Below are 25,032 nucleotides of genomic sequence, written 5' to 3'. Positions count from 1 at the left end.
AGTGGCCAGGAAGGGGTGACCTAAAATGATGAGGGTCTGCCTCATATCATCCACTCCCTCCATATCCAAAATGATGAAGTCAACAGGAAAGTATAAATCTTTCACCTTGACCAGAACATCTTCAAGAATCTCTCGCAGGACCTTGACCGATCTGTCTGCAAGCTGCAGAGTCATAGATATTGGCTTCATCTCCTTTAGTCTAAATTTATCATAAAAGAAACCCAGCAAGATATTCACACTTGCCCCAAGGTCAAGCAAAGCACGCTCTACAGTTATGTTTCCTATGACACACAAAATAATAGGAGCCCCTGGGTCTTTGAGCTTTGGTGGGGTTTGGTGCTAGAGCATTGCACTCACCTGCTCAGTAAGATAGATCTTCTTCAGCACCTGGGACCTCAACTTTCTCTTCTAAGTATAAAGCCTCTTCAAAAACTTTGCATATGCATGGACTTGCTAGATGGCATCTAGCAAGGGGAGATTTATCTGAACGTGCTTAAATATCTCAAGCATCTCTTGCATGTTTACTCCCTACTTGTCGAACGACTTCGGTATCTCTAACACTTCAGGAAAGGGGGCTTTGGGGATATAGAACTTGGAAGGCTCAAAAGGGAGAGCCCTCTCGCTTTCTTGAGATATAACAGTAGGGACTGACTGCTTCTCACTAGGTCTCTCGCTTTCTTCTGCAGTCGCCCTCGACTGATACTGCTTCCTACTCCTAAGGGTTATAACCGCTTGAGCTTGCTCTGGATGAGCATCTGTCATGTGCAGGCTAAGCATCAACTCTTTACCCTTAGGGTTAGCCAATGCCTAGCTAGGTAATGCCCCTTGTCTTCGCCTGCAAAGCACCTCAGCAAGTTGTCCCATTTGCATCTCAAGTTTCGCAATGGAGTGTGCATGGGAATTCAAGTTCGCCTTGAGGTCTGAGAAGGCCTGCAACATCTTGTCCTCAAAGGACTAGCTAGAAGCAAGCTCCTGGGATGGAGGCTGACTATAGGAGGGCTGGGTTGGGGAGTAGCTAGATCTCTGAAAACCAGACGCATAACCACCTTGCCTGGATTGATTCTGGGAAGAGATGGGGGTGGGACCTATGGATTTCTCCATGAGAAATTGGGATGGTTACACCAACCCGGGTTATAAGTGTTGGAATATGGGTTTGGTACGGGCTTGGCAAAAACTTGCGCCATCTGAGCTTGCTCCTAGACAAACTCAGAGTACTATGGTGCCAAGGGGCAATTAAAGACATGGTGTGCTGGGCTAACACACTGCGCACTGTGAACACCCCAAACTTTTTAAAAAATTCAAAAATTCCCTTTTTGCCACTGGCCCCATCTTCTGAATAATTGGGTCAACTTTTGATTAACTTCCAATCATTTCTCGAATTCACTGGTTGAAGATCTGAAATCCAAGTTTATTTCCTATATCTGACCCAATTTCGGATCCTGATCGAATATCCGAATCCAATTCTGAGCTAGATTCTCCTATTTTCAAAATTTAAAAAAATATATATAATCAATTTTCTAAATGGCTCAGACATTTCATCCAGTATCCATTTAGATCTACTCATTTCATCTCCTAAATTTTGAGATCCAAACTTGAGTATTTACCCAAAATCTTGGATCGAAATCCATTTTGAAACTCATTTTCTGAAATTAATCATGTATTTTCACAAAAACCTCATTTCAAAAAATTCTTATATTTCAAAATAAATATTTTACAAAAACCTTGTCTGGATCCCATCTTTTAAAATCCTTGTGTTTTCCCTCATATTTTCTTAAATTTCTCCTTCAGAAAAATAAAAGAAAGAAAAAGAATTTCAGAAAATGGCCTAAGCCCCCTTTTTCTAAAAAACCTTGTAAAAAGAACCACCTTCTTGAAAATTTTCAAAACAAAGAGGGACCACTTCTGAAAAAGCTCTAACGGATTCTCGTTATAAAAACATCCGAAAGGAATCGATGTGGATCATCCATTCTCACCCCTCCACTTGCCTCTAATTGCTTCATCACCTCCCCAAGCTCTCACATACCTCCAAACTCCCCTTCATTCCTCTTCTATTCCTTCCTCTTCTCTTTTCCCTATAGCTTCTTCAATCAGGAGAAATCAACTCAGCAACACTCAGAAGAAGTGCTTCTCTCCTCTCAATTCGAGCTGACCATGGTAAGGATCTCTCTCCACCTCTATTCTCTTTCTACAAATTCACATTTTCTCCTCTTTTCTCTTAGATTTTCAGTTTTTAATCCACTGAAGCATTACATTGCAATATCGGTCTGCCTATAGCAGCCCTGATTTGCATTTTGCAATAGAAATTTCACCCTTCTTTGGGTTACACCTCCCTCGTTGTCTATGTATTTTAAATTTTCTGCATTTTCGTTATGTGTTTTCATTTTCACTTCATATTAGTTGTAATTGGATTGCTGCATTTCGTTGGATTCAATTTTTGAAATTGGGATGTCGCTGCATTTCATTTAGCATCGTTGTTTTATTATCTACATTTTGTAAATGGCATCTGTTTCACCTTTCTTTCATTTCATCCCATCAGTATCATGGCACACCATATCGTGTCTTTCTCTGCGTTAATCTGGAATCACCCCGGGGAACTAACCAGATTTGTAGAATTTGCTAGAATTGATTACTAAAATCGATCTGTGAAAATCGATTCACTTGTGCTACCCCTTTTGTAATTGGTTAGAAGGGGGGTATTTACAGTGTAACATTCAAATCCATGTTTAGTATGTAAGTAATATGCATCTAGGATTCGTGTGTTTAGGTTTTATTCGCCTGCAGATATTAATTTCATGCCTCTGCTGTTACGAATTTTCTTTGGTTCATATGAGTCATCTGTATCATTAGTTCCTTTTGTATTGTGTTATTTTCCTGCATCATTGAATTCTATTTCTCTATAGCTATTTTGATTCATTTTGGATTTCTATTTACATAGCTTCCGCATCTTCATCAACCCCATTTCAGTTTCTTTATATTTCTTTCATCTATTCACTCATACTTCGCAGCATCAATCATCATCCCGTCTCATGGCATCGCATTTTCCCCTGCATATAGTGACAACCGATCTGTATAACAAACATCCAATGCCATCTAGTCACTCCCTGTCTTGTGCATCAAGACCGCACGCATTCTACTTTCTGTTCAACATCATCTTGCATCTGTTCATGGCATCAGTATACCCTTTTATTCATCGCTATATTCCATCTTGAGAAAACAACTTGGCAGCCTTACCAAACCTCAGGGAAGTGTACTCGCTAGATAACATGCTGTCTAGAGTGGTGCCTCGTAGTCTGCTCAATAGAAATCTTGCATTAAACATTTTCGAAAACCCCAAATCTTCGTGTTGAAGGAGATGAGAAAAGCTATGTCAAACTCATTGTTGGTCTTGTAGCTGAGATGTTCTTTGTGCTTGTTTGTGCCATACTTTTGTGTTGTTGCCTAGGTGCCCAAAACAATAAGAAAGAATCTGGGAAAGTTGACCTTATTGTCCAAATAAGTACACCACCTTCACTTCCTGTAGTGCCATCTCTTTATGCACTACCTCCATCAAAGGCAATCTCTGTGTTTAATGATGGTGCCACAGAAGGATCACACTGTTTCGCACTAGCTGAAATTGAAACTACAACTGGAAATTTTGAAAAAAAAAAGAGTGGGTTCTGGAGGTTTTGGATCTGTATATTAAGGCAAGCTGAATGGTGGGAAGGAAATAACTGTGAAAGTGTTATCAACTAATTCCTATCAAGGGAAAAGAGAATTTTCAAATGAGATGTGATGGATGCCCCTTTTTCTGGTCACTACAATTGTTGTGTCGAGAATGAGCACAACAAGTGATGTAAGATGGATGACAATAAGGTATTACCTATGGATGACAATCCAAAAAAAAAGAAAAAATGTAAATACATCTTCAAACTCTGGAAATCACATGAACTCGAAGGGTGTCATACCTGGTTCTTTGGGCAGAAATCCACAGTCTAAGATCATTGCAAATGTGCTGCATCTTACCACACAGCTGAAGAAGTATTTTGCACTTCTTCAGCCCTTGCAACAGTAGCTCAGGATGTTTGTAATTCAGGACTCTTCATAACATTTTTGTGCTTCATTCATGTTGCCACTCACATACAACACCTACATTTTCATATGTCCATGCACTGTCTTCATAGCAGCACCCCTGTGCATTTCACCACTCATTCCTTCATCCCACCTTGCATCATGCAATCACCACTTACACTTCACAATTTTTTTTCTTTAGTTGTTGTAGCTTTCATATGCCTACAACAGTGCCAAGCACTGCTGTGGCTTTCATTTTGGGCATCTACAGCAGTGCCTAACACTGTTGTAGTTCTCATATGTCTAAAGCAGTGCCAAGCACTGCTGTGGCTTCCATTTGGGCACCTACAGGAGTGTCAAGCACTGTTGTAGCTCTCATGTGCCTACAGCAGTGCCAAGCACTGCTGCGGCTTGCTGTTTCTTCATAACATAGCAGCCCAAAGGTTGTTGTGGCTTCCTTCACTCCCTGCACTTGTGTGATGCATTCACACTTTTACTGCTATGTATACCTGCACCTCCTCCCTTCATTTCATATCAACATAGCATCACAACACCACTTCACTTTCAGCCACTATTCTTTTCACAGTATTTTCACTCACCCCCTGCACCTTAGCTTATCCCTTGACTGCTGCCACGAATGTCAGTTTGCAGAAACTAGCTTATTGCTGGTTGTCCACCTGAATTGCCACTTCATTATTCGTGCAATAAACCTGATTCACATCTTGCTGTGAGTTTAGCATGGTTTGTTGTAAGACTCTGATTCATCGGTTCAAAAGTCAGTTTTCAGATATGACATAAAGCAATTGATAAGCTAATTCAAAATTGGTATTTGATTTGCTGCAAAATGTATAGTTTGATTCAATATTTGACATATATCCTGCCTATGGCATGATATCATTACATATGCCTTCTCATGTAGATCTTCAACAACCTAAGGAATAATACATATATATTCATATATATCTTCTCATTAGCTTAGTGCATCATATATGTATTCTAATATTCATTTTCTCAATAGCTTAGTACATTACATATGCATTCTCACAGGCATAATCATATATGTAGCTTTAACATGACATTTTCAGTTTCCTTCTACATTTTTTGCATTTTTCCTTGTGTCAACTTAGTTTTTGTAAGGAAGAGGTGGAAATGTTGATTTCCTTCCTAGATTAGGAATTTTATAATTTCAATTTCAATTCACGACTGTAATAAATTAGATATGAATGAGAATTTCTACTTTTCAACTTAGAATAGAATATATGAGCATATATTTCTCATGATTGCCTGTAACATCCCATTTTATTCTCATTTTTATCTCAAAAATTTATGAATGGTGAAACACAAATGTCACATGCACCTTTCTAATAAGAGCTAAATAATTCTAAGTAAATGATTCACATTTATGGCCATAGTCAAAATGTGAACAATACTTAGGATTTTTATCTTTTATGAAATAACATTTGACCTCCACTTAGGTCTCTTTTGAAAATCATCATATTTTTCTAAAATTCTTTTCTTCCTCTATCAGAATTTAAAATATAAATTAACTTGAGATATATTTGTGGCCATAGTCATGGATATATTAAAAGTTAATTTTGTTTTAAATCCTATAAAAGCACAAAAAATTATCTTATTCTTTATTAGAATTTAAATATAGATTATATTATAATATATTTGTGATTATAGTCATGAATGTATTATAATTTTAAACTTATTTTAATTCTATTAAAGAATAAAATATGCTTTTAAAATCCACTCTTTAAATAAATTTCAAAGCATTCATCATTTAGGATAGAATTGCATTCTTTCTCAAATTATTTCAAATCATTTTCTAAATTCCAAGTGATTTTTGAGATAAAATTTTCAAATACAGTTCTCATTTCTAAATTCAAAATCATTTTCAACTTTCATTTACAAATTTAAATTCATCTTTTATTTTCAATTCTATTTAGTTTTAAATCTTATTTCAAAATTCCAACTTTCAATTATGAATTTCACCTTTCTGAATTTCATATTTTTTATTCAAATTCATTATTTCTATTTTTGAATTCTATTTCAAATATGAGTTTTAATTCAACTCAAAATCAAAGTTTTGAAATCTACTTTGGAATTCCAAATCAAATTTTGATATTTACTTTGAATTTCCAAATCAACTTTCAAATCCAATTCTGATTTCAAATTCCAAGTCTAAATTCAAAGTCTATTCTCAATTTTAAAATCCAATTTCAAAGCTTAATTTAAAGATCTAAATTTCCAATTTCTAAATTCATTCTTTAAATTTCTATTTTAAATTCAATTCCAAATTCCAATTTCCAAATTCATTTCCAATTTCAAAGTTAAACTTTAATTCCAAAATCAATTCAAAAATTCCAATTTCCAACTCCATTTCAAGGTTCAAATCTCAGTTTCAGTATCAATTCCAAATTCAACTCTGATTTTCAATTTTCATTTTTCAAAAGATTTCACTTCAAATTCTAAATTTTATTTTTTATTTCAAATCTTCCTTCTTCAATCCAAATTTTAATCTATTTCAATCTTTGATCTCAGTTATGATTTTAACTTCAGAATTTCAAGTTTTCTTTTCAAAATCTCAAATTCATTTCAAATTCCAAGTTTAGATTCAAATTTCAGTTTTTTAAAACAAGTTCAATTTCTGAACCACTTCCTCAAGGATATTTTTAAACTTATTTCAAAAATCACTTGGAAAAATCTAAAATTTCTAAAACATTTATCAAAAGCATATATCTTTGCATTTTCATAAGCACAAGCATGATTCGATGTGCATTTTGGATTTCAGAATAATCATTTAGACAAATTTAGGCAAAGCAAAAGGCATTGATTTGATCCTTGGTTCAATTACCCCTGGTGAAGATGCCAGGAACGATTGAACCTCGTACCGACGAGCGAATCCCATCTCTTTATTTTTCTTGCAAATTTTCAAAAATGGAGGTGAGTAATTTTTCAAAATCTTTTTCAAATAAAGGTCAAGTGAGACCTTGCAAAGAGTGTCCTTCCTTCTCTCTCTTTCTCTTTCTTTTCATTTTTTTTCTCCTCAAAAGGAGGAAAAAGGCTAAAAGGAAAGAGGAAAAGGGATTTTTTTTTTTTGCAATGATCACAAAAGTGGCAATCGTGATGGGACACATCTTCGTTCGGTCGAATTTATGCCTTTACCTTGATTAAAATTGTCTAAGTTATTATTCTACAAATGGCAGCTCTATTTTCATGCAAACCTTAGGAAGCCTAGACTCTGTCCTAGCTGACATTGAAAGCATATAGGATTAAGTATGGTTTGGTAGAACCATATTGAGGAGATTTATGCATGCTCACTTAGACTTAGGTCTGAAATACAACACTTCTCAATATAGGGATTGAATGTAAACATTGTATGCAAGTGCATGCTTCTTTATGATTTTCAAAATTCTATCTCTTTAGGAATTTGCATTAGAGCTATCTGATTTCTTGCATGATAATCATATTTTCAAAACATCCCTACCTATATTGTCCCGGTCTCCACATTGCTGGGCTATTTCACTGAACCATAGTTCAAGAAAGCGCCTCACAACTGGACCACTTATTTGGGTTAACACCCCCCTGCCACGTACTAAGGGCCATAGTCCAAAGTATATCGGCAGGCGCTCAAGGATGTTGGGAAACCATTGCCTTAGAACCGAAGAAATTTCTATGCCACGTACTTTGAGCCTCAACTTGAGTATATCGGTGTATCTTGATCGAAATCAGATGATCTAAACTCTAGAGTTAGGATTAGGATCCTACAAGCCTTTTCAAATATTGCATTTAGAGTAAGCTTCTAGGGAGTGTTGTTCTGTGCATCATTGCTTGTATAGTTTTTTCTTCTTTTGTGGATATTATCTTGTAAATCCTCATTTACTTCACCTTTTCAAAACCTTGGATATTTATTTCAAAATTTTCTCTATTTATCAAAATCTAGGTGTATATTTTTCTTTTTTTATCTCTTCAAAATAATTTTCTTAAACCCTGGATATTTTCAAAATTTTCCTATATTTCTCGAAATCCAGGTTGTATATTTCTCTTTCTTTATTTCTTCATAATAATTTTCTTAAACCCTGGACATTTTTTCAAGATTTCCCTATATTTCTCAAAATCTAGGTATATATTTCTTTTTCTTTATTTCTTCAGAATAATTTTTAAACCCTAGATATTCTTTTAAGATTTCCCTGTATTTCTCAAAATCTAGGTATATATTTCTCTTTCCATATTTCTTTAGAATTATTTTCTAAAAACCCTAAATATTTGTTTTGAAATCTTCTTCTATTTTTCAAAGTCCAGGCGTATATTTTCTCTTTTTCCTTATTTCTTCATAATTATTTTTTTTCCAAACCCTGGAATTTTTTTTAAACTCTCCTTAGATTTTCAAAACTCCAGGTGTATTTTCTTTTCTTAATTTGATTTCTTCAATTTCTTCGATTCTGCCTGCAATTTTTTTTTCAAATATTCAAATCTTGCCATCTATTTTCAAACCTTTTCATTTCTTCCAGTATATCTTCTAAATTTTATTCGAAAATTTTGTTTGTCTTCTCCTTTCAAGATTGCCAACCTAATCTCGTCATTTTCTCTCAAATTTGTTGTCTTCAAAATTCTTTTTTCCTATCATGCTAATCATCCCATTTTGTCCTACAGAGGGCATTTGCATTGTTGTGTGATTCAGACGAGATAAAAAACTGTGCCACTCTAGCACATCAGTTACAAGCAGTGAATAAGAAATGAATTCTCTAAAGTCTGGCAGAGAGGGAGTTCAGGCCAGCAAGGATGAGATTGATCCTGCTATATATTGGTTGTTCAAAAAAAATGATGGTTGAAATATTATCCAAACAGGCTGAAGCCAGTTTTAGAAAAGTTTCCCCCGAAGAGGAGGCACCTATGAACATCATTGATAACCAGAACAATAGCGGCGCAGGAAGTTCTAAGCCCAACAGGAGCAATAACAAAGGCAATCAAGGCAACAATTTAGAGGAGTCTAGGGGCTAGAAGGAAAAGTTTTGCAAAAACCATGATAGGCCTTTTCAATTCAGCCCTCAGCAAAAGAAAAAGAATTAAGAAAAGCCAATGTGCAAAAATTGTTGCAATGATCGAGATTTCACTCCTATAGATGAGCCGCTCGACAAAGTCTTCGAATACATGCTGACCAAGGGATTAGTCAGGCTACCAAAAGCCACGGATACTCCCACCATCATGGGAAGATTCATGAACCAGTTCTGCAAATTTCATCGAGCAGTAGGGCATGACACCGATCACTGTTTTGTCTTCAAAAATATCGTTCAAGACTGCATTGACAAGAATTTCCTTGTTGAAGATGAAGAAGAGGACCAGCCAACCGTCCCGACCAAGCCTTTCCCGAATCATTCAAGAAACTGACGATGCCAATGCTCTCTCATTTCTGTCATTTTGCTTTTTCCTATTTTCCCCAATTGTTTTTCCTTAAATTTGTCATCCTTTCTCCAAGACATCAATAAAATCATCAGTTTTCGTTATATTTGTTATTCTATAAATTCTCATGCAATATATCTCTTGTAATGAATAATGTTTCCCTAAAAATTTTTGCTTGCCTTTCTTCTTTTGCAAAATTCTTTTTATATTTTCCCGAATCCACAAGGATGCGCATTACCAATTCTGATTTTCTTCTTTTGTCATTATGTTTCTTCTCAAAGAGCCTTATTTAAATATTAGTCTCCCTCCCCATTGTACTGGGGCATTTTTTTTATTAAAATTCATTATTCTTCTTTGCAAAAACCCTGTATGCAGGCAAGATCAAATAAAAATTTTCACATCTTTTTCCCTTCTGGTTAAGGGATAAACGTGAGATCCCCATTCAGGATAAGAGGATAATCTTGAAAGCAAGCCACATACAGTTAACTATGATGGTCTATTAAATTAAGAATTCTTCATAAAAAATAATCCAGTCCTCGAACTGGTCATTCTCAAAACTTTCGATCCTAGATCAAACCATCTTCGGAACCCAGTCCTCGCACTGGCAATTTTCAAAACTCAGCCTCTGTTTAAAGTTTTATTTAAGGATCCGAGTTCCGACTCGGAAAGTTCTGACTCAGACTTCTCTCTTTTCAAAACCCAACTCTCAAGTTGGTCTATTTTCTTTTGAATACCCGAGTTCCAACTCGGATTTCCTTCTTTTCAAAACCCAACTCTCAAATTGGTCTATTTTCTTTTGAATACCCGAGTTTTGACTCGAATTTCCTTCTCTTTTTCAAAATCCAACCTTCAGGTTGGTCCATTTTTCTTTTAGATATCCGAGTTTTGACTTGGACTCTTCTCCTTTTCAAAATCCAACCTTAAGGTTGGTCCATTCTTCTTTTAGATATCCGACAACTGACTCAGACTCTTCTCTTTTTCAAAATCCAACCTTCAGGTTGGTCCATTTTTCTTTTAGATATCTGAGTTCCGACTCAGATTCTTCTCTTTTTTCAAAATCCAACTTTCATGATGGTCCATTTTTCTTCTAGATATCCGAGTTTCGACTCAGACTCTTCTCTTTTTCAAAATTCAACTTTCAGGTTGGTCTATTTTTCTTTTAATATTTGAGTTCTGACTCAGACTTTTTTCTTTACCAAAACCCAACTTTTGAGTTGGTCCTGCCAAATCCAGTTTTTGTACTCATCCTTCCAAATCCAATTTTTGAATTGGTTCTTCTAAATCCAGCTTTTGAGTTGGTCTTGCCAAATCCAGTTTTTATACTGGTCCTTTCAAATCCAATTTTCGAATTGGTCCTTCTAAATCCAACTTTTGAGTTGGTCCTGCCAAATCCAGTTTTTGTACTGGTCCTTCCAAATCCAATTTTTGAATTGGTTTTTCTAAATCCATCTTTTGAATTGATCCTTCCAAATCCAGTTTAACACTGGTCCTTCACCAAAATCCATTGAGTTGGTCCTTTTACCAAAACCCAGTTTAGCACTGGTCCTTACCAAAATCCATTATTTTCACTAGTCAGAACTAATCAAAATCCACTTTTCACTGGTCAAAGTTTCCCAAAATCTAATTTTCACATTATTACTTCTAAAATTTTCAACTCAAGGTCCTATCAAAATTGATATTGAGTAATTGTTTCACAAAGAATTCTTGAACATTTTTGCCAATCTGCTAAAAACATTTTGTTGATTCCAATATTTTTATGGCACAAAGGAATCACCTCATATTATCTCTAGTATTCTTTCTTAAAAGGTTAAGCTTGCTATGAAAAAGAGCAAAATTCAAACCTTTTTCCTGTTGATCAACCAAAAGGATAAGAGAATATTCTTAGTATGATGAGCGAAGAAAATATTCAACGATGTTGAAAAGCCAGAAGCGAACTGATCTTGATCATCGCTATGGTGCATTTTAAAAGATTATTCTTTTGGCAAGAAAGTAGTGGAAATATCTTGAGCAATAAAAAAGAAAGTCCACTCAATTTCCCAATAAAGCAAGTATAATTGATTATCTACAAAAGCGATCTCTCAACTATCGTCAAGTTGAAGACTGATATACGAGTTAGACCCCCGGAGATAAAAAAGATTCAGATCACCTCCAAGTTGAAGGAGTGTGTGACGTATCCTTCTAGGGAAAGTTCAGATCATCGCCAAGTTGAAGGCTGATGCGATAAACTTCCACCAATCCCTAAAAGATATTTAATTCATACTATCAAAAGATTCTGATAAAAAGAGACATCTTCATCAATTTCTGAGGACAAGGAGGACTCTGATCATCTGCAAGTTGAAGGAATGAGAAGTGTTCTTCTAGGGAAAGTCAGAGCATCTCCAAGTTGAAGGTTGATGTGATGAAATTCTTGCCAAACCCCAACAAAAGAATTCATTCTATGTCTCAAAAAGTGCAAAAAGTATATCTCAGATATCAAATTGCCAAAATTTGCAAAGAATCATCTTTTCTCATGCAAAATTCTTTTATCAATATATTTTCACTACTTGCTTTTATGAAATTGAGAATATTTCTTCCCTCTTGACATCAAGAAACTGAATAGCTTCCTTGAAGAAAATCAACATGCATTAAAATTTGAATTTGACTCTTAAATCCAGGGAGTTAATGTTATCATCGCAAAATTTTTCTCTGCCTCTGCGAGAAAGAGAAACGATTCTGTCAGTCAAACTTGACCAAAGTTTTGAAAATGGTTTTTGAAAATAACTCGCCTCCATTTTTTAAAATTTGTGGGAAAATTATGTAGAATGAGACTCGCCTGTCGGTACGAGGTTCAATCATTCCTGGCACCTTTACCAGGGGTAATTGAACAAATGATCAATGTGTGCTTAGCTAGGCTCAAAATATCTAAATTATGCTCTATTACCTAAATGCACAGAGAATCAGGCATGTGCTATGAAATTCTTGAAAAATGCATATTTTGAAAAGATGATGTTTGCTTCTGATATTTTGGAAATACTTGGAAATGAGATTTTTGGAAATCATGGATTTGAAGACTACCTTTTGAAATGAAAAATTGATTCTCAGGATAATTGAAACTTTGAGAAAATCAATTTCTAAAATAATCTGAATATCCTTTTTGAGAAAATCGATTTCTTATTGAAATAATTCAATGAAAGAGGATTTGAGAATTCTGAGAAAACCAGTTTTAGAGGTAATTCAAAGATTCTTGAGAAAAGCAATTTTTCAGTGAGATAACTCAATAACAGAGGATTTGGCTCTTTGAAATGCTTTCATGATGCAAATATGAATAAATGAATGTAATTTCAATGAATATTTTCTGAGAAATTTGAGAAAATCATTTGAGAAATGCAGTGGATTTCCAAATAGCCTAAGAGTGTAGGATGAATGTAGCTAATACGAAGATGACAAATCTGAGTCTCATTCATATTCTGACTATGGCCACAAATATGAATTCCACCGAGTTTGTCAACTCCTTAAAAGCTTGTGCATGTGTCATTAGTGTCAACCATAGTGAATTTGGAAAAATGCATGAATTATCATTCAATCAGATATTGAAAATTATAAAAAGCAAACTATATGCAATGCCTCTAATTCTATGCAGAAATGTAACTTTTATTCCAATATTACATTTGATATTACATTGAATAAGAAAGAGAAAAATAAATGAAATATTTCTTCTGAATATCCCTGCAAAATTAGAAAATGAGTTAGCTCAATCATCTAGTTTTTTCTAAATTTATTCGACAATATTGGGAAATTGTCAGATTTTATCTAGATATTGTTATGACAATGAAGCCATACATGATACTTCAAGTACAAGGTTTTGATGATGAACAAGTAAATCAACTGCATTTCAGCTAAGGCAATGAAGAAATTGAAGAATTCGATGAAGAATCTTTGAAGACTAGTGTGCAAATGTTAAATTCATCAAAAGTCTTAGATTCTTGTAAGAGCCTTACTTAGAGTGCATATTTAGATTGCATTTTACCTAAAAAGTCTTTAGAAAAACTTTTCTAAAAGAACCCTTCATGAAAATCTTTTTAGAAAATCCTTTTCTTAAATTTTCGTGTTTATTAGTCGACCAATAGACTCACCAGTCGACTAATCCTTTCGTGCCATATTTTCTAAAAAGTCATTTTTGTCAAATTAGTCGACCAAAGGTATTATCAGTCGACTTGACAAAATGTCTATTTTCTGAAAAATTTAGCAGCAGTTGACTAATGATTTTATCAGTCGACTGGACAGAATATGTGTTTTCTGGAAATTTAGCATCAGTCGACTAATGCTTTTATCAGTCGACCGGACAGAATGTATGTTTTTCAGAAGATTTTACCAGCAGTCGACTGAAAGGTTTTTCAGTCTAATGATGATATTATCAGTCGACTAACTTTTCTCTAGTCGACTAAGTTTCAAAAGTTCAGATTTTCAAACGGCTCGATAAACAGATCAGTCGATCGACAATAACTGTCAGTCTACTAATAACTAACTATTAGTCGACTAACTACTGTTTCAGTCGACTAATTTTGCCGTTTTTTCTGAAACTTTAAAAAGGCGTGTCTTTTCATTTTTCAAATGTTTTGATCTTTCAAAATGTACTGTTTTGACACCCTTTCATACCCTCAACGTATGAAAACTTTCAACTATAAATATGAGTGCATTTTACACTCAAAAGCACTTCAATTCAATCAATTTGAATCAATTACTCTTTGCTTTTCACTCATATTCATTTTCTCACTCACGTGATATTTTTCACTTCAGCTTTTCACTCAAATTCCTTTGAGAAATAGTGAATTCGTGAGTAGAGTATTTCAACAACCTCAAAGGTCAATTGCATCTCATTTGCATTGAAAAGAAGGGCTCATAGGTTGTATTGTAAGTTATTACTTATTTCAGTTTTCTGTAAAAGGAAGGACTCCTTGGTTTAAGGGAGTTGTTTGCTTTCAGTAGGTGTGTTACTGGAAGTAAGACTGGATTTGGTCTGTGTTTGATCTTGTAGTTACACAAGGTTGATAGTGAAAATCTCAAGCGGGTTTTGCTTGGGGACTGGATGTAGGTCGGGAAAGACCGAACCAGGATAAATTCTTGTGTTTCTTTGTGTGATTGCTTTTCAAATTGCAAAATCCGTTAATATTCCGCAGACAATTTTTAAAAGCACTATTCACCCCCCCTCTAGTGCTTGTTGCCTCGATCCTACTGCACTTTCATTTGGTATCAAAGCAGGTTTGTTATTATTTTGATTAGACCATCATCTAGCATGTTAACACTTTTTGAGTTGGTACAACTGCCAATCGGGGTTTAAAATCCAAAATTCTTCATTCAGGGTTAGCATTTCGCATGTCATTTCATGTCATTTCGCATGTCATTTCATGTCATTTCTCAGCATTTCATAACATTTTATTTCATTTTTGAAGTCCAAAACTCTAGTTTTATAAATTTCAATCCAGTTTGTGTTTTAAAAGTTTTCAGAAATCAATTTCAAACCCTGGGTTTCCAAAATTGACATTTTTACCCCTGGGAGTTTAAATTTGGAAATATTTTCTCAAGAAAAATAATCTGGATTTATTTCAAACTCAAAATTTTGAATTCTACATTGGATTTGCTTCACAACGGGGTATTGAACTTCAAAATCCGAGCTCGTTTCAAAAACTGTCAAAAATAGCTCATTTTGTCTTAAAATAAATTTGGAAGTATTTTCTCAAGAAAAATAATCTGGATTTCTTCCAAAATTAAAATTTTAAATTCTACATTGGATTTGCTTCGCAACGAGGTATTGAAATTCAAAATCCGAGCTCGTTTCAAAAACTGCCAAAAATAGCTCGTTTCGTCTGGAAAATTTCTGAAAAGACTATTTTACCCCTTTAATCATCAAAATGAATTTCAAAAGTGGAATTTGGACCCGCTCTGAGATGGCCCATCCATTTGCATTTTCTGTTTTAATTTATAAAAAAGAAAAAAAATAACTTTTTCTTTATTTTTTTGTTTGTTTTATTTTATTTTATTATTTTATTTTTCTAAGGTGGGACCCACAAGGGGTCGATCACCCTAGCCCTCAATCCAGCCCATTTCCTTTCTTTCTTCCTCCATTTTCTTTTTTTTCCTTTTTTCTTTCTTTTCTTTCTTTCTTCTTCCTTTTTTTTTTCTTTCTTTCTTTCCACTCCCTCCACTCACGTACATCTTTTTCCAGCCCTTCTCTTTCTCCTTTCTCTCTTCTTTCTTCCCTCTTTCCTTCCTTTTTTTTTTCCTTTTCCTTCTTCCCCTTCTTTCCTTCTTTCTTTCTCCATTCATTATTGCCCGTTCACGTAAGTCTCTCTTCCCCTCTTATTAAAAGATTTCCCATTAAAACTTAGAGAGATTTTTCATTTTCCTAAGTTCAACACCAAAAAGAGGATACACGGCTGGTGGATTTCTCTTCCTTCACGCCTCCCTTGTTTTTTTTAAAAAAGATCAAAACTGAAATCATTAAACCCTAGATACTTGCCATTTTCCCTAAGTTTCCCCCCTTAAAAAACTTTTCCTTCTTACCTATTCAAAAAAAAAAGGGCATTCACGCCCAGCCCTGCCAGCCTCTCTCAGCCCTCTCTCTTCCCACAGATCTCTCTCTCTCTCTCTCTCTCTCTCATTGCAGCAACACAGCCACCTTGTAGCAGCTCCCCTACGGTTATGCAGCAGCTTCCAACCTAAGTCAAAACTTGATGTGCTAGCGTTCAGCGTTGTGCTACAAAAAAATGCTTTCCATTTCCAAAATATTGGTGGGGGTGTTGAAAAAGACCTTGCTGGAGATAGTCTTCAACCTCCACAGCCAGTAGCCATGCCAATGGTGACTCACTGCTGGTGTTCACTTCTCTCAATTGGCATACAGTAGATGCCGTTGTCTAGGCTGCAGCTTCCTGGTTTTGTTCATTCATGACTCATGAGGCTCCGTTCAATCCCAATGGCAGCTGCCAATATCCTTTTCCAGAATTCTAAATACACCATTAATGCTGCTCTTCAGGTTTTTTTTTTGTTTTATTATATGTGCTTAGTTTGCAGCTTTTATATTATTAAATACTTGTATTTCTGTCATAAAAATAATAAGCCTTCTCTCTTAAAAAAAAAAAGAGATGAAGAAGAAAAGTTTTTTTCTTATCTTTTATGTCAAGGCTATCTAGGTGAGAGGATCCATCCGATGGATGGATCGGATCCATCTCACTTGTAGCCAATATCAAAATAAGCATCATACCCTCTCAACTTTTATTTCATTTTCTGTTTATTTTCATGTAGATTATACATTTGTAGGCATTACATTTATTTTATTTTATTGCTTTATGCGTGTTTCATTAGTCTCATTAATATTTACCTAGAGAACTATAGGTTTTGATTTTATGCATGGAGCCCAGTTATTATTTTATGCTTGATTTTTTATCAATAAATTCTAATTTTTTTTATGAATGCCTCTATTTTCCTGCGATCTTATAACAAAAATTCGGATTGATTTAATGTATGTAACTCTATTTTAAAAATCAAATCCCAATTTAGGTTTCAGACTTCTCTGAACTTTCAATTTCTGCTTTAGCAGACAAGAACCTCCAGCACCGCCCTTGTAAGAGATCCGAATTGTCCTCCAAAAATCACAGTGGATTTATAATCGAATCTACTGATGATCTGGAAATTTGGAGGTTTTTCCAATTAGTTTTGATCTCTGTCAAAAATCGAATTTCCCAGACCCCTGAGAAAATCTTGATTTTCCTTTGTCAAGGTATAGACAGACTCTAATGCATCAAGTCCATCCAATACATAGCCCATATGCAAAAACTTTCAACATGAAAGTTGTTTCTAACATGTTTTCCTATCATTTCCCAAAATTTGAGAATTTGTGGAACTGTTTCAGTATTTTTTCCAAAATTGTATTTTCTGTCTAACAAATTTCAATATCCCAAAATTTCAGAGATTTGGGTCTCTAATAACAGCATGCCCTTTTCCAAACCGTAACCCGAATCCAAATGCTGTAAAAATACAAAATTTTCCTCTGTTTGCAGAGACATTTTCTCATAATTTCAGCCTTTTTTCCATCTGTTTACTATTTGTCCCACATTTTCTACCGAAACCTGTCTGTTTCCCCCAAATCCTAGAGTCGCCGGATTACAATCCGACTTGCCGGAGTGGTACAACTCCACCATAGGTCAAAACCAGAAAGTGTAAAAGGACAAAATATTTGCCTAACTGTCCTCTATCAACCCATAAAATTTGGGAAATTGTTATGGAAGTTTGATATCTGAAATCCTCTTTATAATCAATATTTTAGGCAAAAATCACAAAATTTAGGGTTTTTATTTGAATTTCCATATTTAAAAATACGAAAAAAAAGAATTTTGAGCTCCATTCTGTTTTTGGAGTTATTTTAGGTCTCCATGCCAAATTTGGCTTAATTCCAAGTTCATTTGCTCCATGTGTTAGTTTATCTTTAAATTCAGAAGCGAAAATCAAGCGAAAATCAGGTTAATTTTGATATTTTATGATATTTCACCATTTTAGGGTTTTATTCATGTAAATGAGCATGTAGAATCATATTAGGGTTAATTTCAATGTCATTTGCAATTCATATTTTTCAATTTTGCAAAATTTATTTCAGAAAACCCTAGTTTCAAGGCCATAGTCTTGTTATCAGGGGTATTTTAGTCATTTTGACCTAAATTTCGAAATTTCAATCTTTAATTTCATAAATTTTCATGCATATCATCATATTGTATTTGATTTATTTTATTTGATTTTCAAAATTCTAAAATTTACAAAAATTCTTTTAGAAAACCCTAGTTTCAAGGTCATCAGGGGTATTTTGGTTATTTTGACCCCAATTTCGAATTTTCAAGTTTATTTTCGAAATTTATTCATTATTTATCATGTTTATATCAAAGGGGGTATGATTTTGTGTTTATATCTGAATAATATCTGATAATTTCCCATATTTTCGGATAAAGTCAGAAAAACCTACATTTTTGTGCTAACCTTGTTTTCTAGTTTTGTAGGAACATTCAAGAAGAAGACTTAGCTTTTATTTCTTTTATTTCAATTCAATGTAACATCAAATGTAATAATTTGGAATAAGAGTTACATTTCTGCTTAGAATAGGGCTGCATTGCATATAGTTTAATTTCTGCAAATTCTGATATTTGAATGTATCATTCATGCACATTTATTTTAAATTCACTATGGTTGACACGAATGGCACGTGCACAAGCTCTTATGGAGTTTATAAACTTGGTGGAATTTGTATTTTTGGCCATAGTCAGAATACGAATGAAACCTAGATTTATGATCATCATATTAGCCACATTCAGCCTACACTCTTAGGCTAACTTCAAAAATGCACTGCATTTCTCAAAACTTCAAAAGGATTTCTCAATTCCTCAATTGAAATTCCCTTTCAAATTCATATTCATTCATTCATATCATTTAATTTGCATCATTTTCAAATTCATTTTCCAATTTCAATTTCAGATAAATCAATTTTCCCAAAAATTTCAAAGTTTTTCTCAAGATTGGATTTTCTCAGAATTCTAAATTTTCAAATGAGATTTCAAAGCATTTCCCAAGTTCAAATCAAGATTTTCCAATGTTTTAAAATTCTCAAATTTCAAAATCTCAAGTTTTCATAAATCGATTTTCTCAGAGTTCCCATTTTCCTGAGAATCCATTTTCCATTTCAAAAGTCATTTTCCAATGAATTTCTTGATTTTCTCAGAATTCTCAAATCCATTTTCTCAGAAAAGCAATTCCATATTTCAAAATCGATTTTTCTAAAGTTCAAATTTTTCTGAGAAATCACTTTCCAATGCAAATTTCTGATTTCCAATGAAATTCAATGATTTTCCCAGGAATTCCAATTTTAAGCACTTTTCCAATCATTTTCCAAGCATATTTCAACTTTCCAAGCAAACAATCATCCTTTCAAACTTGCATTATTTTCAAGATTCTATAGCACATGCCTGATTCTTTGTGCATTCTAGGAAAATAGAACATAATTTAGATATTTGAGTCAAGTTAAAGCACATAATTGATCCTTGGTTCAATTACCCCTGGTAAAGGCGCCAGGAACGGTTGAACCTCGTATCGACAGGCGAATCCCATTCCACGAAATTTTTCCGCAAATTTTTAAAACGGAGATGAGTAATTTTCAAAACCATTTTCAAAACTTTGGTCGAGTTTGACTCACGAAATTCGTTTCTCTCTCGCAAGGGAGGGGAAAATTTTTACGATGATAACAATAACCTAATGGCATATGAAGTCCAACTTCAAGTCAGACAAGAAGAAGAACCCAAGAAGAAATCTCTTGCTTTTAAGGCTACTTCTGACTCTGAAAATTCAGAAGAAGATGAAGATATTGCCCTCATCACAAGGCAATTTAGAAGATTCATCAAAAAAGGAAGATTTCAAAGAAAGATAAAGAAAGCGAATTCTTCCAATCCCAATGAAGTCAAGTGTTTTAATTGCAAAAAGGCTGGATATATCAAGAAAGATTGTTCTCTTCTCAAAATCAAGCCCAAGGACCAATTCAAGAAGAAAAAAGCATTTCAAGCATGTTGGGATGATAGTGACTCCTCTTCCGATGAAGAATCAAATGAAGAAGTCGCCAACATATGCTTTGTAGTACAAGAGGATTCGGTAAGTTAAATTGACTATGATGAGTTATTAGAAGCATTTAATGATTTATATGCTAAATTTAAGAGTCTAAGTTCTAAAAATAAAGAGTTAAAAACTGAAAATTCAACTCTTGACTCTCAAAACAAAGCATTACTTCAAGAGATAGAAGAACTCAAGAAGGAAAACTCTTGCCAAGCATTTGAGATAAAAGAAATTGGAGTTAGAACCAATCTCTTACAAAAAGAAATAACTAGTCTAAAAGAAAAATCAAATGATCTTCTTTCTATAGTGACCAAATTCACAAATGGGCAAGAGAATCTAGAAAGACTTCTTGGTTCTCAAAGATGCTCGGTTAATAAAACTGGATTGGGATATAGTTTCTTTGATACTCAAAATAGACCAAACTATGTTGTGAAAAATCAAAGACAATATTCTCAATCATTTGTTCATAGAACTAAATTTTCTAGTTCTAATAGAAATGCATCTAATCATGAAACTTATAATGCTTATAAGCCTAGACATGATTATTCTAGAAATGCTAAATCTTTTTATAGAAAGAATATTTATTATCAAAGGAAACCAAAATCCAAATGGATATGGGTTCCTAAGACTAACTCTCATAGACCCGAAAATAGAAAGGGGTAAAATGCTTTGTCTTCTAATTTTGTTATAGGTACACAAAATAAGGAGCAAATGGATATTGGACAACGGTTGTTCCAAACATATGACTGGAAGGCCAGAGTTATTTTCCACCCTCCAAAATAAGGATGGAGGAACCGTCACCTTTGGTGACAATAGCAAGGGAAAAGTAATCGGTATTGGTAATATTGGTAATCCAAAATTTCCCTTGATAGAAAATGTTCTTTTAGTAGATGGTTTAATGCATAATTTATTATCTATTAGTCAATTATGTGACAAAGGTTTTCATGTTTCTTTTGAAAATGATTTATGCTTAATTTCTGATTTTCAATCTAAAAAGATCATTTTAAAGGTAAAAGAAAGAACAATGTGTATGAACTATATCTAGATGAGTTACCCACTTTTAATGAAAAATGTCTTATTGTTTCAAATGAAATTCAATGGTTATGGCACAAGAGACTTGGACATGTTAACTTTAAAATTATTTCAAAGTTATCCAAGAATGATCTTGTAAGAGGCCTACCTAGAATACCATATAAGAAAGATCACTTATGTGATGCTTGCCAAAGGGGTAAACAAATCAAGAGTTCTTTTAAAGCAAAAGATATAGTTTCAACAAAACGTCCTCTTGAACTTTTACATTTAGATCTATTTGGACCATCTAGAATTCAAAGTTTGAATGGTAGCAAGTATGCTTTTGTTATAGTAGATGATTATTCTCGATTTACATGGGTGATTTTTCTAAAAAGCAAAAATGATATTTTTTCTGAATTTTCCAAACTTTGTAGAAGAATTACAAATGAAAAATCTACATCTATTATTAAAATTCGTAGTGATCATGGTGGTGAATTTGAAAATAAATCTTTTCTAAAGTTTTGTGATCTACATGGTATATCTCACTACTTTGCTTTTCCTAGAGCGGCTCCACAAAATGGAGTTGTTGAAAGAAAGAATAGAACTTTGCAAGAATGTGCTAGAACCATGCTTCAGGATAAAAATTTACCAAAATACTTTTGGGTTAAAGCAATAAATACAGCATGTTATGTTTTAAACCGTGTTCTTATTCGATCAATCTTACATAAAACATGTTTTGAATTGTATTATGATCGTATACCAAAGATCTCATATTTCAAAATTTTTGGTAGTAAATGCTTCTTGTTAAATACCAAAGATAATCTTGATAAGTTTGATTCAAAATCAGATGAATCAATATTTCTTGGATATTCTTCTAGAAGTAAAGCTTATCGTATTTTCAATAAAAGAACATCTTGCATTGAAGAATCTTTACATGTTGCATTTGATGAGAATTGTGAGCAGGTTATACCTCTAAGCGAAGGAGAAGAAGTAATACTTCAAGAAGAACCCTTGATAGAGAATACTTCTCAAGAAAATGTTCTTCTTCAACCTGTTTGGAAAGAAGTTTTTAATCATCCACATGAACAAGTTATTGGAGAAATAAAGAGTGGTGTCCAAACTAGAAGGCAATTAGATAAATATATTGCAAATGTTGCTTTCATATCTAAAATAGAACCAAAGAATATCAATGAGGCTTGTGATGATGAATTTTGGCTTTTGGCCATGTCTGAAGAACTTAACCAATTTACTAGGAATGATGTTTGGGATCTAGTTGATAGACCAAAGGATCATCCAGTAATTGGAACAAGATGGGTCTTCCGAAATAAGCTGGACGAAAATGGTGAAGTCATTCATAACAAAGCAAGGCTAGTAGCACAAGGCTATAATCAAGAAGAAGGTATAGATTTTGATGAAACCTATGCATCAGTGGCTCGATTGGATTCAATTCGAATGATGCTTGCTTTTGCTAGTTACATGAACTTCAAGTTATATCAAATTGATGTTAAGAGTGCATTCTTAAATGGACACATCAATGAAGAAGTTTATGTAGAGCAACCTCCAGGCTTTGAAAATGCGAAATATTCAGAAAAAGTCTACAAATTAAAAAGAGCTTTGTATGGACTTAAACAAGCACCAAGAGCGTGGTATGAAAGACTACAAAATTTTCTAGAACAATCTCGTTTTTTCATTGGTCGGGTAGACTCCACTATTTTTATTAAAAATCTTAATTCAGATATTCTTATTGTGCAAATTTATGTTGATGACATAATATTTGGTTCTACTAATGATTCTCTTTGTAAAGAATTTGCTAAAGATATGCAGGAAGAGTTTGAAATGAGCTTGATGGGCGAATTAAACTACTTCCTTGGACTTCAAATAAAGCAAACTGAAGAAGGAATCTTCATCAATCAGGCTAAGTATACAAAAGAACTTCTCAAAAGATTTGTGATAGACTCATCGAAATCAAAAAGGAATCCTATGAGTACAACTATTTCTCTTGATAAAGATGAAAATGGTAAAAGTGTAGATACTAAGCTCTACAGAGGTATGATCGGATCTCTATTATACTTAACTGCTAGTCGACCTGATATAATGTTTAGTGTTTGTATGTGTGCAAGATTTCAAGCTAATCCAAAGGAATCTCATTTAACTGCAGTAAAACAAATACTTCGTTATTTGAAAGATACTTCAGATTTCGGTTTGTTTTACCCAAAATCATCTTCCTTTGATTTAGTTTCATATAGTGATGCAGATTTTGCAAGAAGTAAATCTCATCGCAAGAGTACTAGTGGAACTTGTCATTTCTTAGGAAATTCCTTAGTCTCTTGGTTTAGTAAAAAGCAAAATTCAGTGTCACTCTCAACAACTGAAGCAGAATATATAGCGGCTAGTTTAGCGTGTTCACAAGTACTATGGATGAAATAGACCTTAAAAGATTTTGGTTTGAATTACTCCACAACAACTATTTATTGTGATAACACTAGTGCTATAAATCTTTTAAAAAATCCTGTTCAGCACTCAAGAACTAAGCATATTGAAGTTAGACATCATTTCTTAAGAGATCATGTGTTAAAAGGAGATATTTCGTTAAATTTTATTTCCACTAAAGAACAACATGCCGATATCTTCACTAAACCACTTAAAAATGAAGATTTTATGAGAATTAGGAGAGAACTAGGCATTTGCTCGTTTTGGGATTTATAAAAATGTTGATTTTTGAACAAAATCTCAAAATCGCACTATATTAGTCGACCAATAAAATTTTAGTCGACTGATGCCGTAAAATTTTTAGAATGAATCGCACAATATTAGTCGACTGATAAAATTTCTAGTCGACTGATGTTTTAAAAATTTTTAGAATGAGTCACACATTCTTAGTCGATCGATAAAATTTTAGTTGACTAAATTTTTTTTTAAATTTTAACTGAAGGGACCCGATACCCCTTGGATTTTTTTTTAACACCCATTTTTTTTGGCATCGTTTCATTTTTGTACCTTTTTGTTTTTTTTTAAAAAGGAACGAAACCCTTAAAATGAAACCCTCTCTCTCTCTTTCCTATCTCTCTCTTCCGAAAAACCCTCGGAGTGTCGTTCGAACCTATCCTCACCGGAATCCTCTTGCCGTGACAGGGAGACGCCAAAATCCTCTTGCAGTAACCGACACATCTTCAAATCTCGCCGGAATCCTCTTGCCGTGACAGTGCATCTTCAGTTCTCGCTGAAATCCCCTTTGTGGCAGCCTCCTCACATCTACCATCATCCACCGCGGACTCCTCCTCGTCTATTCACTGTTTCTGTTGCATTGGTTCTCCTTCACAACGCCGGACAACATCTTCCTTCTGTCGGACGTCATTTGGAAGCCGACATCATTCTCTGCAACTAATTTTTTAGGTGAATCTGTTTTAACCATGCCTCGTTCGAAGAATGCATCTGCAAAAAGTTTAGGTTTTTCTCCTCCTACACCTTCTTCAAGACATGGACTTTCTCTCAGATTACTCCGAAATCCTCTTTTATATGATACTTTTGGATCAATTTTTGCACTACCTATTTTACCAGGCCGAAATGTACTGTTTCATCTGTTTTCTCGTTACAAAATAAGAGAATTATTGCTAGGAATTTCACATCTTTTTAATGCCTGTGCAGACACCCTTCATTATCCTTTTCTGATTCACTTGTTTTACACGAATTTAAAAATTGATCATGAAACTGGAGTTCTTTCCACTCTTGTTCGTGATGTTGAAATTGAGTTTGATTCTAAACTACTTGGAGAAATCCTAGAAATTCCACCTTCAGACGCTCTTTTCAATACTGTTGAACTAAATGATGAAAGAATTTTTGAACAAATTCTTCTTCCCGGTGCACCTCATTGTCCTCCTTTCAAAAATACTAATCTTCAAACTCGTGCACGCATTGTTGGACGAATCCTTGCCCACAATGTTCTACCAAAAA

The sequence above is a fragment of the Nuphar pumila genome, chromosome 16, assembly GCF_984573655.1.
Source record: "Nuphar pumila chromosome 16, dmNupPumi1.hap1.1, whole genome shotgun sequence".
Lineage (NCBI taxonomy): Eukaryota > Viridiplantae > Streptophyta > Magnoliopsida > Nymphaeales > Nymphaeaceae > Nuphar > Nuphar pumila.
Note: the sequence above shows the minus strand (reverse complement) of the source record.